Source organism: Elephas maximus, chromosome 26, assembly GCF_024166365.1.
Source record: "Elephas maximus indicus isolate mEleMax1 chromosome 26, mEleMax1 primary haplotype, whole genome shotgun sequence".
NCBI classification, from domain to species: Eukaryota; Metazoa; Chordata; class Mammalia; order Proboscidea; family Elephantidae; genus Elephas; species Elephas maximus.
The window spans coordinates 33,190,839-33,209,028 of record NC_064844.1 but is presented as its reverse complement, the minus strand read 5'-3'; the positions used below and the strand labels follow the sequence as shown (position 1 = coordinate 33,209,028).

The 18,190-nt window shown below is 39.4% G+C and overlaps 1 protein-coding gene across 1 annotated transcript in view; it reads left to right on the top strand.

The window, feature by feature from the left end:
* RASGRP3 (RAS guanyl releasing protein 3) overlaps positions 1 to 18,190 on the top strand; it is a 141,329-nt gene that overhangs the window by 82,121 nt on the left and 41,018 nt on the right. The window lies entirely within an intron of this gene.

The window sequence follows — 18,190 nt, the reverse complement described above, 5'->3', positions numbered from 1 at the left end:
TTCTTCATATCAGAGACTAATATGAGGAACGATATCATTCCCAATTTGTTTTATTGATCCTCCATTTGTTGTAGTCTATCTGAGAACTCACCCATGTATAGGATCAAAAAGGAAAAAAAAAAACCCATAAATATTAACTGGTATCTTAGTATTAAAGATCATTTAGACACTCCTAGCCTTTTATTTGTTTAGTCTTTAAAAGTGGAGCCCTGGTGGCAAAGTGGTTAAAAGCTATGTCTGCAAACCAGAAGGTCGGTGGTTCAAAACCACCAGCAGCTCCGTGACAGAAAGATGTGGCAGTCTGCTTCCGTAATTTATAGCTTTGGAAAGCAAATGGGGTCGCTATGAGCTGCAATCAACTTGATGACAGTAGGTTTGGGTTTACCTTTTAAAAAACTCTACTCAAAATAGAATCAGATATTTTTTATTTTAAGTAGCCCTGATGAAAATTCACAAATTTTTCCACTAATGATTGACTCAGTTCAGAATTTCTGTATCATATTGGGTAGTGTCTCATGTAATTGAATGCTGGCTCTTAGTAAATAAACACTATATCATTGAGGATATCATGTCCCTGAATGTCATTGCTCATTTGTCATAGTGAGTGTACTATATTTTAGTTATATTTTGTACTAATAAAAAACTACCGGGATAAATTGGAAATTTACAAGGAGGATGAGGTTTGCATGTTAAATCTATATTTGCTGTCTTATATTTTGAGATTAGTTTCCTTATAGAGTTCTCATACACTAACTCCTTACCAGTTGAACTCTGTGGCACATTGACTGTGACTTTACACCCTAAGTCCACCTATTATCTATTGTGATTCGAACCATGGAAATGAAAGAGACAGAATAACTCAGAGCCATTCTTCTGCACTGGTAGGGGCTGGACTTGAACCTGAGTCAGTTAACCTGTGTGGTACAGTGAATTACTTAATATGCCTCTTCTCGCCATCAAAAACCCATAGTCTTTGTAATTTCCACCACATGACTCAGTGAGACTATGCAAATGAGGTTATTGTGGCCCAACGAGGGGATTGGAAAGATGTAAATAAGGTGCATGGCTCCTTTGTGGGGGTGCCGTTGTTGTTAGGCGCTGTCGAGTTGGTTCTGACTCATAGCCACCCTGTGCACAACAGAACGAAACACTGCCCCATCCTGCACCACCCTTACAATCGTTGTTATGCTTGAGCTCATTGTTGCAGCCACTGTGTCAATCCATCTCATTGAGGGTTTTTCTCTGATCCTGTATTGTGGGGGTGGGACCATGCAAATAAGGAGTAAGGAACTCTAATGAGGGGATTGGTCAGTTTTGCCATTCCACTAGGCTTAAATGAGCCATCACATAGGGGGGAAGAGAGGATATCAATACCACCAAGAAAGAAGAGCCAAGAGTGGAGTGTGTCCTTTGGACCTGGGATCCCTGCACTGAGAACCTCCTAGATCCGGGAGACAGAGAGAGGGAGCTGTAACACTGGAGACAGAGAGAGAGAATGAGAAGCAGGGGCAGAAAAACAGTGGCAGCAGAGGCAGCAGAACCAGGAGGCTAGAAGATGGCGTGGTGGGCGTCTTGGCCTGTGGAGCGAGAATGCTGAGTGCCTTCAGGCAGGAGGCTTGCTGGCAGAGTGAGATGCCTCTGAGGGCTTGGTGGCAGAGTTACGCTTGACGACTCACAGAGTGAGAGAGCTGAGTGCCTTCGGGCTGAGGCTTACTGGTGGAGTGGGGTGTCTCTGGGCACTTATTGGCAGAGCTAAAAGAGCTTTGTAACACTTGCCTGAGCAGCGCCAAGGCAGAGGGGCCAGAGAAAGATGTGCTTTCAGTCACACCTGAGAAGAGACTGTCCTGACTGAAGACCTTTATCCTGAATGTTCCTGAACTTGAATTGTGACCTGTTACTTCCCTAATAAACCCCATAATTGTGAGAATTGTCTGTGAGTTCTGCATGTCCATTGCAACATACTATTGAACCCAGCAGAGAAATAGGGAATGCTATGGGAAGGACAATAGGCATCAGAACTCTTAAAAAGGTTGGAGGTCGGAGACATGTCTGAACTCTGCCTCATAGGAATTAGCCTTGGGCTATTGATAATGATTCTCCTTCTCCCTTGTGAAATTACAGGTGGTTAGATGCCCCCACCACTCTTATTTTTAGCACCTGGTAGCATCTGTTCCTAAAACAGTGAGTGTGGTGGTTCCACCAGCGTGTTCACTCTCCCTGCCAGTCCCCAAGAGGTCTGTCTTCTGGGAACACTGCAGAATAGAGTTGTGTGGGAAGATCTAACAGACCGGCAAAGGGAGGGATGGGGGCCTAGGCTCTTCAAAGTTAGCCGACTAAGAGAGCCTGGACAGAAACAAAGCTTTTGCAAAAAAATATTTCAGCTCCTCTTTTATCCCTGGTGGTGTAGTGGTTAAGGGGTAAATTTGCTAACCAAAAGGCCAGCAGTTTGAATCCTCCAGGCACTCCTTGGAAACTCTATGGGGCAATTCTACTCTGTCCTATAGGGTTATTATGAGTCAGAATCTACTCGGTGACAATGGGTCTCATTCCATAGCTTTGGTGTGATAAGCCTGACCAGGGTGTGTTAGGCTGCAGTGTATATGCACTCAGAGATTTTCCACCTCCCTGACATCTTCCTTTATCTAAACAAGACAGCATAATTCCTACCCCTTTTTGGATGCCTGGTGGAGCATCATATCTGTGTTATCTCATTAACTGTTAAGAAAACTGAGTCTGCATCACCACAGCCAGTGAGTGGGAGAACTGGGATTCAATCTCAGGCCTGTCTATCTTCAATGCCTGTACCATTTCTACCACGTGATGCTGTGTCATTTTTCCCACTATTCCTCATATCAAGAACAGCGTGGCGGGGCGGGGGGGAAGAATTTACCGTTTTAGCATACTTATTTGTGCCTTTTAAGATTCACTTGATTTTATTTGCGGGATAAACATTTTGCCAACTTTGGGAGAAGTTCCCATTAAATACAGAGAAGTCATTTTACTTTTTGTAAGAACAGAAGTTTTCAAAGCCCCTCCCACGTGCTAAAAGCTTGTGAATCTATGAAAACACTTTTCTCAATCCTTCTTGTCTCTTCTCTAAGTGGTATGTCATCCTTTTTTGTGCGTGGTCTTTGACATATGCTGATAACTAGAGAATAATGACTAGTCGGGGTTATGTTACCAAGAGCCTCTAGCTTTAATATGCTTACACTCAGCAATGGCAGACCTCACCTGACTAGTTAGTTATAGAGGGTCTCGAACTCCAAATAACATAATAAATATTTATGTTCTGACAGCTTAGTACTCACTTGAAAAAATAATACACACACATTGAAAGAAAAATATTTTTATTTTATTTTTAATTTTTCTTCTGCTTTAAGTGAAAGTTTACAAACCAAGTCAGTATCTCATACAAAAACTTATATACACCTTGCTATATACTTCTAGTTGCTTTCCCTCTAATGAGACAGCACATTCCTTCCCTCCACTCTCTATTTTCGTGTCCTTTTGGCCAGCTTCTTACCCCCTCTGCCCTCTCATCTCCTCTCCAGACAGGAGCTGCCCACATAGTCTCATGTGTCTACTTGATCCAAGGAGGTCACTCTTCACCAGTGTCATTTTCTATCCCACAGTCCAGTCCAATCCCTATCTGAAGAGTTGGCTTTGGGAATGGTTCCTGTCGTGAACTAACAGAAAGTCTGGGGACCATGACCTCCGGGGTCCTTCTAGTCTCAGTCAGACCATTAAGTCTGGTCTTTTTATAAAAATTTGAGGTCTGCATCCCACTGCTCTCCTGTTCCCTCAGGGTTCCTCTGTTGTGTTCCCTGGCAGGGCAGTCATCAGTTGTAGCCCCATTACTTCTGGTCTCAGGCTGATGTAGTCTCTGATTTATGTGGCTCTTTCTGTCTCTTGGGCTCATAACTCCCTTGTGTCTTTGGTGTTCTTCATGCTCCTTTGCTCCAGGTGGGTCGAGACCCATTGATGCACCTTAGATGGCTGCTTGCTAGCGCTTAAGACCCCAGACGCCTCTCTCCGAAGTGGGATGCAGAATGTTTACTTAATAGATTTTATTATGCCAATTGACTTCTATGTCCCCTGAAACCATGGTCCCCAAAACCCCACCCTTGCTACACTGGCCCTTGAAGCATTCAGTTTATTCAGGAAACTTCTTTGCTTTTGATTTAGTCCAGTTGTGCTGACCTTGTCTGAATTGTATGTTATCGTTCCCTTTACCTAAAGTAGTTCTTATCTACTATTTAATTAGTGAATGCCCCTCCCTCCCTCCCCTCTCTTGTAACCATCAAAGATTATTTTCTTCTCTGTTTAAACTATTTCTCGAGCTCTTGTAATAGTGGTCTCATACAATATTTGTCCTTTTGCAACTGACTAATTTCAGCATAATGCCTTCAAGATTCCTCCATGTTATGAAATGTTTCACAGATTCATCAGTGTTCTTTATCGATGCATAGTATTCCATTGTGTGAATATACCATAACTTATTTATCCATTCTTCCGTTGATGGGCATCTTGGTTGCTTCCATCTTTTTGCTATTGTAAACAGTGCTGCAATGAACGTGGGTGTGCATATGTCTGTTCATGTAAAGTTTCTTATTTCTCTAGGATATATTCCAAGGAGTGGGATTGCTAGATCATATGGTAGTTCTGTTTCTAGCTTTTTAAGGAAGTGCCGAAGTGGTTGTACCATTTTACATTCCCACCAGCAGTGTATTAGTGTGCCAATCTCTCCACAGCCTCTCCAACATTTATTATTTTGTGTTTTTTGGATTAATGCCAGCCTTAATGGAATCTCATTGTAGTTTTGATTTGCATTTCTCTAATGGCTAATGATCGTGAACATTTCCTCATGTATCTGTTAGCTACCTGAATGTCTTCTTTAGTGAAGTGCCTGGTCATATCCTTTCCCCATTTTTAATTGGGTTATTTGTCTTTTTTGTAGTGGAGTTTTGCAGTATCATGTAGATATTAGAGATCAGACGATGATTGGAAATGTCATAGCTAAAAACTTTTTCCCAGTCTGTAGGTAATCTTTGTACTCTTTTGGTAAAGTCTTTGGAAGAGCATAGGTGTTTGATTTTTAGGAGCTCCCAGTTATCTAGTTTCTCTTCTGGTGTTTGTGGATTGTTAGTAATGGTTTGTTTACTTTTTATGCCATGTATCATGTATCGTTTTAGATTTTATATTTAGGTCTTTGATCCATTTTGAGATGGTTTTTGTGCATGGAGTGAGGTATGGGGCTTATTTCATTTTTTTGCAGTTGCACCATTTGTTAAAAAGACTGTCTTTTCCCCATTTTACTGACTTTGGGCTTTTAGCAAATATCAGCTGCTCATACGTGGATGGACTTATGTCTGGATTCTCAATTCTGTTCCATTTGTCTATGTGTCTGTTCTTGTACCAGTACCAGGCTACTGTACTGACTAGTGAGGCTGTATAATAGGTTCTAAAATCAGGTAGAGTGAGGCCTCCCAGTTTGTTCTTTTTCACTAATGCTTTACTTATCCGGGGCTTCTTTCCCTCCCATATGAAGTTGGTGATTTGTTTCTCCATCACATTAAAAAATGTCGTTGAAATTTGGATGGTAAGTGCATTGTGTATAGAGATGGCTTTTGGTAGAAAAGACATTTTTATAATGTTAAGTCTTCCTATCCATGAGCAAGGTATGTTTTTCCACTTATGTATGTCTCTTTTGGTTTCTTGCAGTAGTGTCTTGTAGTTTTCTTTCTTTAGGTCTTTTACGTTTCTGCTAAGATTTATTCCTAAGTATTTTGTCTTCTTGGGGGCTACTGTAAATGGTACTAATTTGCTAATTTCCTCTTCAATGTTCTTTTTGTTTGTGTAGAGGAATCCAACTCATTTGTGTATGCTTATCTTGTATCCTGATGCTCTGCTGAACTATTAGTTTCAGTAGTTTTCTGGAGGATTCCTTAGGGTTTTCTGTGTATAAGATCATGTCATCTGCAAATAGAGATACTTTGACTTCTTCCTTACCAACCTGGGTGCCCTTTATTTCTTTATCTAGCCTAATTGCTCTGTCTAGGACCTCCAGTACAATGTTGAATAAGAGTGGTAATAAAGGACATCCTTGTCTGGTTCCTGATCTCTAGGGGAATGCTTTCAGACTCTCTCCATTTAGGATGATGTTGATTATTGGTTTTGCATAAATGTCCTTTATTATGTTGAGGAATTTTCCTTCTATTCCTATTTTGCTGAGAGTTTTTATCGTAAATGGGTGTTGAACTTTGTCAAATGTCTTTTGAGCATCAATTGATAAAATCATGTGATTCTTGTCTTTTGTTTTATTTATATGATGGATTACATTAATTGTTTTTCTAATGTTGAACCATCCCTGCATACCTGGTATGAATCCCACTTGGTCATGGTGAATTTTTTTTTTTTTTTGATATGTTGTTGAATTCTATTGGCTAGAAATTTGTTGAGGATTTTTGCATCTAAGTTTATGAGGGATATAGGTCTCTAATTTTCTTTTCTTGTGGTGTCTTTAGCTGGTTTTGGTATCAGGGATATGCTGGCTTCATAGAATGAGTTTGGGAATATTCTGTCCTTTTCTATTCTCTGAAATGCCTTTAGTAGTAGCGGTTTTAACTCTTCTCTGAAAGTTTGGTAGATCTCTGCAGTGAAGCCATCTGGTCCAGGGCTTTTATTTGTTGGGAGGTTTTTTTTTTTTTAACTTTTATTAAGCTTCAAGTGAACGTTTACAAATCCAATCAGTCTGTCACATATAAGTTTACATACATGTTACTCCGTACTCCCACCTGCTCTTCCCCTATTGAGTCAGCCCTTTCAGTCTCTCCTTTCGTGACAATTTTGCCAGCTTCCCTCTCTCTCTATCCTCCCATCCCCCCTCCAGACAAGAGCTGCCAACACACTCTCAAGTGTCCACCTGATATAATTAGCTCATTCTTCATCAGCATCTCTCTCCCACCCGCTGACCAGTCCCTTTCATGTCTGATGAGTTGTCTTCAGGGATGGTTCCTGTCCTGTGCCGACAGAAGATCTGGGGAGCATGGCCGCCGGGATTCCTCTAGTCTCAGTCAGACCTTTGAGTATCGTCTTTTTATGAGAATTTGGGGTCTGCATCCCACTGATCTCCTGTTCCCTCGGGAGTTCTCTGTTGTGCTCCCTGTCAGGGCAGTCATCGATTGTGGCCGGGCACCAACTAGTTCTTCTGGTCTCAGGATGATGTAGGTCTCTGGTTCATGTGGCCCTTTCTGTCTCTTGGGCTCCTAGTTGTCGTGTGACCTTGGTGTTCTTCATTTTCCTTTGCTCCAGGTGGGTTGAGACCAATTGCTGCATCTTAGATGGCCGCTTGTTAGCCTTTAAGACCCCAGACGCCACATTTCAAAGTGGGATGCAGAATGTTTTCATAATAGAATTCTTTTGCCAATTGACATAGAAGTCCCCTCAAACCATTTTCCCCAGACCCCTGCCCCTGCTCCGCTGACCTTTCAAGCCTTCATTTTATCCCGGAAACTTCTTTCCTTTTGGTCCAGTCCAATTGAGCTGACCTTCCATGTATTGAGTGTTGTCTTTCCCTTCACCCAAAGCAGTTCTTGTCTACTGATTAATCAATAAAAAACCCTCTCCCTCCCTCCCTCCCTCTCTCCCCCCTTCGTAACCACAAAAGTATGTGTTCTTCTCCGTTTATACTATTTCTCAAGATCTTACAAGAGTGGTCTTATACAATATTTATCCTTTTGCCTCTGACTAATTTCGCTCAGCATAATGCCTTCCAGGTTCCTCCATGTTATGAAATGTTTCACAGATTCGCCACTGTTCTTTATCGATGCGTAGTATTCCATTGTGTGAATATACCACAATTTATTTACCCATTCATCCGTTGATGGACACCTTGGTTGCTTCCAGCTTTTTGCTATTGTAAATAGAGCTGCAATAAACATGGGTGTGCATATATCTGTTTGTGTGAAGGCTCTTGTATCTCTAGGGTATATTCCGAGGAGTGGGATTTCTGGGTTGTATGGTAGTTCTATTTCTAACTGTTTAAGATAACGCCAGATAGATTTCCAAAGTGGTTGTACTATTTTACATTCCCACCAGCAGTGTATAAGAGTTCCAATCTCTCCGCAGCCTCTCCAACATTTATTATTTTGTGTTTTTTGGATTAATGCCAGCCTTGTTGGTGTGAGATAGAATCTCATTGTAGTTTTAATTTGCATTTCTCTAATGGCTAATGATCGAGAGCATTTTCTCATGTATCTGTTGGCTGCCTGAATATCTTCTTTAGTGAAATGTGTGTTCTTATCCTTTGCCCGCTTCTTGATTGGGTTGTTTGTCTTTTTGTGGTTGAGTTTTGACAGAATCATGTAGATTTTAGAGATCAGGCGCTGGTTGGAGATGTCATAGCTGAAAATTCTTTCCCATTCTGTAGGTGGTCTTTTTACTCTTTTGGTGAAGTCTTTAGGTGAGCATAGATGTTTGATTTTTAGGAGCTCCCAGTTATCGGGTTTCTCTTCATCATTTTTGGTAATGTTTTGTATTCTGTTTATGCCTTGTATTAGGGCTCCTAGGGTTGTCCCTATTTTTTCTTCCATGATCTTTATCGTTTTAGTCTTTATGTTTAGGTCTTTGATCCACTTGGAGTTAGTTTTTGTGCATGGTGTGAGGTATGGGTCCTGTTTCATTCTTTTGCAAATGGATATCCAGTTATGCCAGCACCATTTGTTAAAAATACTATCTTTTCCCCAATTGACTGACACTGGTCCTTTGTCAAATATCAGCTGCTCATACATGGATGGATTTATATCTGGATTCTCAATTCTGTTCCATTGGTCTATATGCCTGTTGTTGTACCGGTACCAGGCTGTTTTGACTACTGTGGCTGTATAATAGGTTCTGAAATCAGGTAGAGTGAGGCCTCCCACTTTCTTCTTCTTTTTCAGTAACGCTTTGCTTATCCGGGGCTTCTTTCCCTTCCATATGAAATTGGTGATTTGTTTCTCTATCCCCTTAAAATATGACATTGGAATTTGGATCGGAAGTGCGTTATATGTATAGATGGCTTTTGGTAGAATAGACATTTTTACTATGTTAAGTCTTCCTATCCATGAGTAAGGTATGTTTTTCCACTTAAGTATGTCCTTTTGAATTTCTTGTAGTAGAGCTTTGTAGTTTTCTTTGTATAGGTCTTTTACATCCTTGGTAAGATTTATTCCTAAGTATTTTATCTTCTTGGGGGCTACTGTGAATGGTATTGATTTGGTTATTTCCTCTTCGGTGTTCTTTTTGTTGATGTAGAGGAATGCAAGTGATTTTTGTATGTTTATTTTATAACCTGAGACTCTGCCAAACTCTTCTATTAGTTTCAGTAGTTTTCTGGAGGATTCCTTAGGGTTTTCTGTGTATAAGATCATGTCATCTGCAAATAGTGATAACTTTACTTCCTCCTTGCCAATCCGGATACCCTTTATTTCTTTGTCTAGCCTAATTGCCCTGGCTAGGACTTCAAGTACGATGTTGAATAAGAGCGGTGATAAAGGGCATCCTTGTCTGGTTCCCGTTCTCAAGGGAAATGCTTTCAGGTTCTCTCCATTTAGAGTGATATTGGCTGTTAGCTTTGCATAGATGCCCTTTATTATGTTGAGGAATTTTCCTTCAATTCCTATTTTGGTAAGAGTTTTTATCATAAATGGGTGTTGGACTTTGTCAAATGCCTTTTCTGCATCTATTGATAAGATCATGTGGTTTTTATCTTTTGTTTTATTTATGTGATGGATTACATTAATGGTTTTTCTGATATTAAATCAGCCTTGCATACCTGGTATAAATCCCACTTGATCATGGTGAATTATTTTTTTTGATGTGTTGTTGGATTCTATTGGCTAGAATTTTGTTGAGGATTTTTGCATCTATGTTCATGAGGGATATAGGTCTGTAATTTTCTTTTTTTGTAATGTCTTTACCTGGTTTTGGTATCAGGGAGATGGTGGCTTCATAGAATCAGTTGGGTAGTATTCCGTCCTTTTCTATGCTTTGAAATACCTTCAGTAGTAGTAGTGTTAACTCTTCTCTGAAAGTTTGGTAGAACACTGCAGTGAAGCCGTCCGGGCCAGGGCTTTTTTTTCTTGGAAGTTTTTTGATTACCGTTTCAATCTCTTTTTTTGTTATGGGTCTATTTAGTTGTTCTACTTCTGAATGTGTTAGTTTAGGTAGGTAGTGTTTTTCCAAGAACTCATCCATTTCTTCTAGGTTTTCAAATTTGTTAGAGTACAATTTTTCGTAGTAATCTGAAATGATTCTTTTAATTTCATTTGGTTCTGTTGTGATGTGGTCCTTCTCGTTTCTTATTCGGGTTATTTGTTTCCTTTCCTGTATTTCTTTAGTCAGTCTAGCCAATGGTTTATCAATTTTGTTAATTTTTTCGAAGAACCAGCTTTTGGCTTTGTTAATTCTTTCAATTGTTTTTCTGTTCTCTAATTCATTTAGTTCAGCTCTAATTTTTATTATTTGTTTTCTTCTGGTGCCTGATGGGTTCTTTTGTTGCTCACTTTCTATTTGTTCAAGTTGTAGGGACAGTTCTCTGATTTGGGCTCTTTCTTCTTTTTGTATGTGTGCATTTATCGATATAAATTGGCCTCTGAGCACTGCTTTTGCTGTGTCCCAGAGGTTTTGATAGGAAGTATTTTCATTCTCCTTGCAGTCTATGAATTTCCTTATTCCCTCCTTGATGTCTTCTATAACCCAGTCTTTTTTCAGGAGGGTATTGTTCATTTTCCAAGTATTTGATTTCTTTTCCCTAGTTTTTCTGTTATTGATTTCTAGTTTTATTGCCTTGTGGTCTGAGAAGATGCTTTGTAATATTTCGATGTTTTGGACTCTGCAAAGGTTTGTTTTATGACCTAATATGTGGTCTATTCTAGAGAATGTTCCATGTGCGCTAGAAAAAAAAGTATACTTTGCAGCAGTTGGGTGGAGAGTTCTGTATAAGTCAATGAGGTCAAGTTGGTTGATTGTTGTAAGTAGGTCTTCCATGTCTCTATTGAGCTTCTTACTGGATGTCCTGTCCTTCTCCGATAGTGGTGTGTTGAAGTCTCCTAGTATAATTGTGGAGGTGTCTATCTCACTTTTCAATTCTGTTAAAATTTGATTTATGTATCTTGCAGCCCTGTCATTGGGTGCATAAATATTTAATATGGTTATGGCTTCCTGATCAATTGTCCCTTTTATCATTATATAGTGTCCTTCTTTATCCTTTGTGGTGGATTTAAGTCTGAAGTCTATTTTGTCAGAAATTAATATTGCTACTCCTCTTCTTTTTTGCTTATTGTTTGCTTGATATATTTTTTCCATCCTTTGAGTTTTAGTTTGTTTGTGTCTCTAAGTCTAAGGTGTGTCTCTTGTAGGCAGCATATAGATGGATCGTGTTTCTTTATCCAGTCCGTGACTCTCTGTCTCTTTATTGGTGCATTTAGTCCATTTACATTCAGCGTAATTATAGATAAATAAGTTTTTAGTGCTGTCATTTTGATGCCTTTTCATGTGTGTTGTTGGCAATTTCATTTTTCCACATACTTTTTTGTGCTGAGACGTTTTTCTTAGTAAATTGTGAGATCCTCATTTTCATAGTGTTTGACTTTATGTTAGTTGAGTCGTTACGTTTTTCTTGAGTTATGGAGTTGTTATACCTCTTTGTCGTTACCTTATTATTTACCCCTATTTTTCTAAGTAAAAACCTAACTTGTATTGTTCTATATCGCCTTGTATCACTCTCCATCTGGCAGTTCAATGCCTCCTGTATTTAGTCCCTCTTTTTGATTATTGTGATCTTTTACCTATTGACTTCCATGATTCCCTGTTATGTGTATTGTTATTATTATTTTTTTAATTAATCTTAATTTGTTTGTTTTTGTGATTTCCCTATTTGAGTTGATATCTGGATATTCTGTTCTGTGACCCTGTGTTGTGCTGGTATCTGATATTATTGGTTTTCTGACCAAACAATATCCTTTAGCATTTCTTGTAGCTTTGGTTTGGTTTTTGCAAATTCTCTAAACTTGTGTTTATCTGTAAATATCTCAATTTCGCCTTCATATTTCAGAGAGAGTTTTGCTGGATATATGATCCTTGGCTGGCAGTTTTTCTCCTTCAGTGCTCTGTATATGTCGTCGCATTCCCTTCTTGCCTGCATGGTTTCTGCTGAGTAGTCTGAACTTATTCTTATTGATTCTCCCTTGAAGGAAACCTTTCTTTTCTCCCTGGCTACTTTTAAAGTTTTCTGTTTATCTTTGGTTTTGGCGAGTTTGATGATAATATGTCTTGGTGTTTTTCTTTTTGGATCAATCTTATATGGGGTTCGATGAGCATCTTGGATAGATATCCTTTCGTCTTTCATGATGTCAGGGAAATTTTGTGTCAGGAGTTCTTCAACTATTTTCCCTGTGTTTTCTGTCGCCCCTCCCTGTTCTGGGACTCCAATCACCCGCAAGTTATCCTTCTTGATAGAGTCCCACATGATTCTTAGGGTTTCTTCATTTTTTTTTAATTCTTTTATCTGATTTTTTTTCAGCTATGTTGGTGTTGATTCCCTGGTCCTCCAGATGTCCCAGTCTGCATTCTAATTGCTTGAGTCTGCTCCTCTGACTTCCCATTGCGTTGTCTAATTCTGTAATTTTATTGTTAATCTTTTGGATTTCTACATGCTGTGTCTCTATGGATTCTTGCAACTTATTAATTTTTCCACTATGTTCTTGAATAATCTTTTTGAGTTCTTCAACAGTTTTATCAGTGTGTTCCTTGGCTTTTTCTGCAGTTTGCCTTATTTCGTTTGTGATGTCTTGAAGCATTCTGTAAATTAGTTTTTTATATTCTGTATCTGATAATTCCAGGATTGTATCTTCATTTGGGAAAGATTTTGATTCTTTTGTTTGGGGGGTTGTAGAAGCTGCCATGGTCTGCTTCTTTATGTGGTTTGATATGGACTGCTGTCTCCGAGCCATCACTGGGAAACTAGTTTTTCCAGAAAATCCGCTGACTGGTACGCTGGCTGCAGGCTCTGAAAACAATCGCTGCCTCTCCGTATTTGTTCGTTCTCCGTCTCTAAATCTGTGTTTGTTGTTCAGGGTTCGTAGATTGTTATGTATGTGATCGATTCACTTGTTTTTCCGAGTCTTTGTTGCAAGAGGGATCCGCGGTAGCGTCCACCTAATCCGCCATCTTGGCCCCGCCTCCATCTGTCATTTTTGGTGACCGGAAAGGTAACACCGAATAAGGGTGAAGTGTACACAGCTGGATCAAGGGAAACAGTGTCATGTGAATCTGGCCCGGTGTAGACCCGCCTCTGCCCTCTGGGAGCACACGATTAAGGACCCGGATTCTGGACACCGGCTCCAGCCGTCTCGGCTCCTCTCAGCTTCCTCTCGCTCTCCATCTCAGAATATTTTTTAATAATTTGAACTGATGAAAAAGTACAGTATTCTACTACCAGCATTCAACTATCCAGTTTAAAAAAGATGTCCAGATTGGATTAAAAATCATAAAGCTATAGATGAATTGCAGCAGATATACCTGTATCTCATAAGTATTACCTGTTGGGAGTTTTTTAATGACCTTTTCAATCTCTTCTTTTATTATGGGTTTATTTAGTGTTCTACCTCTGTTTGTGTTAGTTTAGGTAGGTAGTGTGTTTCTAGGAATTCATCCATTTCTTCTAGGTTTTCAAATTTGTTAGAGTACCATTTTTCATAGTAATCTGATATGATTCTTTTAATTTCAGTTGGGTCTGTTGTAATACCGCCCATCTCATTTCTTATTCAGGTTATTTGCTTCCTCTCCTGTTTTTCCTTTGTCAGCTTGTCCAAGGGTTTATCAATTTCGTTAATTTTTTCAAGGAACCAGCTTTTGATCTTGCTAATTCTTTCAATTGTTTTTCCGTTCTCTATTTCAGTTAATTCTGCTCTAATTTTTATTATTTGTTTTCTTCTGGTGCCTGAGGGTTTCTTTTTTTACTCTCTATTTGTTCAAGTTGTAGGGATAATTCTTTGATTTTGGCCCTTTCCTCTTTTTCGTATGTGTGCATTTATTGATATGAATTGAACTCTGAGCTCTGCTTTCGCTGTGTCCCAAAGGTTCTGATAAGAAGTGTTTTCATTCTCACTGGATTCTATGAATTTATTCCATCCTTAATGTCTTCTATAATCCAGTCTTTTTTGAGCAGAGTACTGTTCAGTTTCCAAGTGTTTAATTTCTTTTCCCTGCTTTTTCTGTTATTGATTTCTATTTATAGCCCTGTGGTCAGGGAAGATGCTTTGTAATATTTCAGTGTTTTGTATTCTGCCAAGGGCTGCTTTATGAGGTAATATGTGGTCTCTTCTAGAGAATGTTCCATGTGCATTGTTTGATTGTGGCATTTAGATCTTCCGTGTCTTTACTGAGCTTCTTTCTGGGTGTTTTGTCCTTCACCGAAAGTGGCGTGTTGAATTCTACTACAATTGTGGGGCTGTCTATCCCACTTTTCAATGCTGTTAAAGTTTGTTTTATTTATCTTGTACCCTTGTCATTGGGTGCATAAATATTTAATATGGTTATATCCTCCTTGTATATTGTCACTTTAACCATTATATAGTGTCCTTCCCTATCTTTTGTGGTGGATTTAACTTTAAAGTCTATTTTGTCAGAAATTAATATTGCCACTCCTGTTCTTTTTCGATTGTTGTTAACTTGATATATTTTTTCCATCCTTTGAGTTTTAGTTTGTTTGTGTCTCTAAATCTAAGGTGTGTCTCTTATAGGCAGCATATAGATGGATCGTTTTCTTTTATCTTTTCTGCCACTTTCCATCTCTTTATTGGTGCATTTAGTCCATTTACATTCATCGTAATTACGGATAGGTATGAGTTTAGTGCTGTCATTTTGATGTCTTTTTTTGTGTGTTGTTGACAGTTTCTTTTTCCCGCTTAATTTTTTGTGCTGAGTAGTTTATCTTTATATATTTTCTTTTCCTCTTATTTGTTGTTGTTGATTTTGTTTCTGCAGAGTCTCTATTTTTCTCTTGTATTTTATTTCAAGAGTAGCATTGTTAGTCTCCTTTGTGGTTACCTTAATATTTACCCCTATTTTTCTATGTTTAAACCAAACTTTTATTTCTTATATCCCTTGTCTTCCTTTCCATACGAAAGATCTATGACTGTATTTCTCAGTCCCTCTTTGTAATTTCAATGTTGTCTTCTTTTACATAATGACATCTCTGTTTCCCTGTTTTCAGCATTTTTTAAATCTTGATTTATTTTATGTGATTTCCCTATCTGGGTTGACATCTGATTGCTCTGTCCAGACTTCTAGTCTTGGGTTGATATCTGATATTATTGGTTTTCTAACCAGAGAACTTCCCTTAATATTTCTTGTAGTTTTGGTTTGGTTTTTATGAATTTCCTAAACTTCTGTTTATCTTGATATGTCCTAATTTCACCTTCATATTTGAGAGACAGTTTTCCTGGATATATGATTCTTGGCTGTCCATTTTTTTCCTTCAATGCTGTATATAAGCCATCCCATTGCCTTCTTCAAATCTGCCATGTGCTCCTTGGAAACTCTATGGGGCAGTTCTACTCTGCCCTATAGGGTCGCTATGAGTTGGAATTGAGTCGACCTCAGAGGTTTGTTTGGGTTTTTTTTTTTTTTTTTTTTGTATTGCCTTCTTGCCTGCATGGTTTCTGGTGAGTAGTCCAAGCTTATTCTTATTGACTGTCCTTTGTATGTGACTTTTCATTTATCCCTGGCTGCTTTTAAAATTCTCTCTTTATCTTTGGTTTTGGCGAGTTTGATTATAATATGTCTTGGTGACTTTCTTTTTAAGATCTATCTTATGTGGAGTTTGATGAGCATCTTAAATGGGTATCTTCTCATTTTTCACAATACCAGGGAAGTTTTCTGCCAATAAATCTTCAACAATTCTCTCTGTATTTTCTCTTCTCCCTCCCTGTTCTGGTACTTTAATCACTTGTGGGTTATTTCTCTTGAAAGAGTCCTACATGATTCTTAAGGTTTCTTCATTTTTTAAAATTCTTTTATTGGATTTTTCTTCAAATATATTGGTGCCAGGTGCTATATCTTCAAGTTCACCAATTCTGCCTTCCACTTGCTTGATTCTGCTCCTCTTACTTTCTATTGAGTTGTCTAATTCTGTATTTTTATTGTTAATCTTCTGAATTTCTGATTGCTGTCTCTATGAATTCTTGCATCTTATTAAATTTTTCATTATGTTCTTGAATAACCTATTTAATTTCTTCAACTGCTTATCTGTGTGTTCCTTGGCTTGTTCTGCATATTGCCTGATCTCCCTTCTGATCTCATTCCTAGATGTCTTGAAGAGTTTTGTGTATTAATCTTTAGTATTCTGCAACCAGTAATTCCAGGAACACACCTTCATCCAGAATATCCCTTGAGTCTTTGTTTTGTTGAAGCAATCATGGTCTGCTTCTTTATCTGATTTGATATTGACTGTTGTCTCTGAGCCATCTATTTAGTTATTGTATTAGTTCATTTTATGTTTGCTTACTGTATCCTCGCTTCTTTCTGTGTTCTGTTTTGAAAGCCCAAATACGTTGCTTGAGTGAGCTAGCTTATTTTTTCTTTGAAGCTCTAACTTCCTGCCTCCAGATTGGTAGTGCTGTTATCAAGTATTTGAGCCTAGGAGTCCATTCACTTTTCTTGTACGGATTCAGCTCAGGCGTCCAGGTAGTTGATCATCAGGTGTGTGGTACAGGCTCTGTCCTATAGGCTTAGAGCGGCAGGGGTGATTGGTGTAGGTACCGGTATCTGGTTGCAGCAGGGGGTCATGCTTTGAACAAGGCAGGGCGCTGATAACTGTCCCCAGAGTGTCTGTGTGGAAAGTGCATCCCTGTTCCCCAGAGTGCATAGGTGGTTGTGTTCTATAGATGGACCATGGGCACCAAAGGCTTTTGGTTGTAAGGACTGGGAGATACAGTTATCCATGGACCCCTGTTGTGGGTGGCTAGGTGACTTGAGTGGAGCCACCAGTCCTTAGGCCCTGGATATGGGTAGGTGAAAAAGGTGAGGACCCTGTTTAATAGGCAAAGCAATGTCAGACATCAAACACCCACCTCCCCCATCGCATAGCTGAAATGGTTGCAGTCTGTCAACAAGGATCTATTCTCCACACAGGTCCATGCAGAGGGGAAAGATATTCAAAGTCCATGGACAGGAGCCGCTTCTGTCCTGAGCTCCCAAGGTTAGTGGAGCTGGCAGATTACCTTTTCCCAGTTGTGAATTTATTCCTTCTCCAAGACTGGGAGAATGGCTCAGCGCACATAGCAGAACCTAACTCAGGCCCAGGGAAATCGACAGGCACTGAGGCCATCTTGGGGGCTAGGGGCGTGGTAAAATATATGCAAGTATTTAGCTTTTGCCAAGAGTGCCATTCCTCTCTGGTTCCAGAGGTGTGAGTAGGCTGTGCAGCTGGCTGTTTCTCCCTGAGGAAACTGTGGCTGAATGGTACCACCAGCCCGCTGCAGCCTGAGGGTTCCTGGTGATTCAGGTCTGGCAACTCCTCTCTGCTTCTGACACGTCTCTCCCTTCCCCTGCGGCTCAGTCCGTTTTGTAACTTTGCTTTTGATCTTTAGGGATCCTAGCTTGTCATGAATATTACCATTTCACTTGTTTTTTCAGGTCTTTGCTGTGAGAGGTTTTACTGGAAGTGTCTGACTACTCCGCCATCTTGGCCCTGCCTCCTCTTTATTTTAACCACAATCACTAAAGCATGCTGTGCCTGTTGGGCTCTGTAATATTTCTAAATATTGGAATCACACTGGAGACGACGTCCCTCATTTCTGTTCCACCTTAATTTTTGCTTCACAAAGATATGGTGTCACAGCACGGTCTAACAGGCAAATTGTTACTATGTTAAGCTAGCAGTTCAAGTAGTATCTGTTTGACAGATACTGAGTATTGTGTTTTTCTTGGAAGCTTGAAATAACTTGTGGCACCCCTGCAAGTTTGCTGAAGGGCCCCAGGGCATGTTGATGTACAGATTGGGAAACTCAGGTTTATCATTTACCCAAAATGAAAGGCTCACTAGAAAGATCTATGATCTGTGAAGATGTGTGCATATGTATGTGTGAGTGGTGTGTGTATGTGTATGTGTGAGAGTGAATGTGTGAGTGTGTGAAGATTCCGTGTG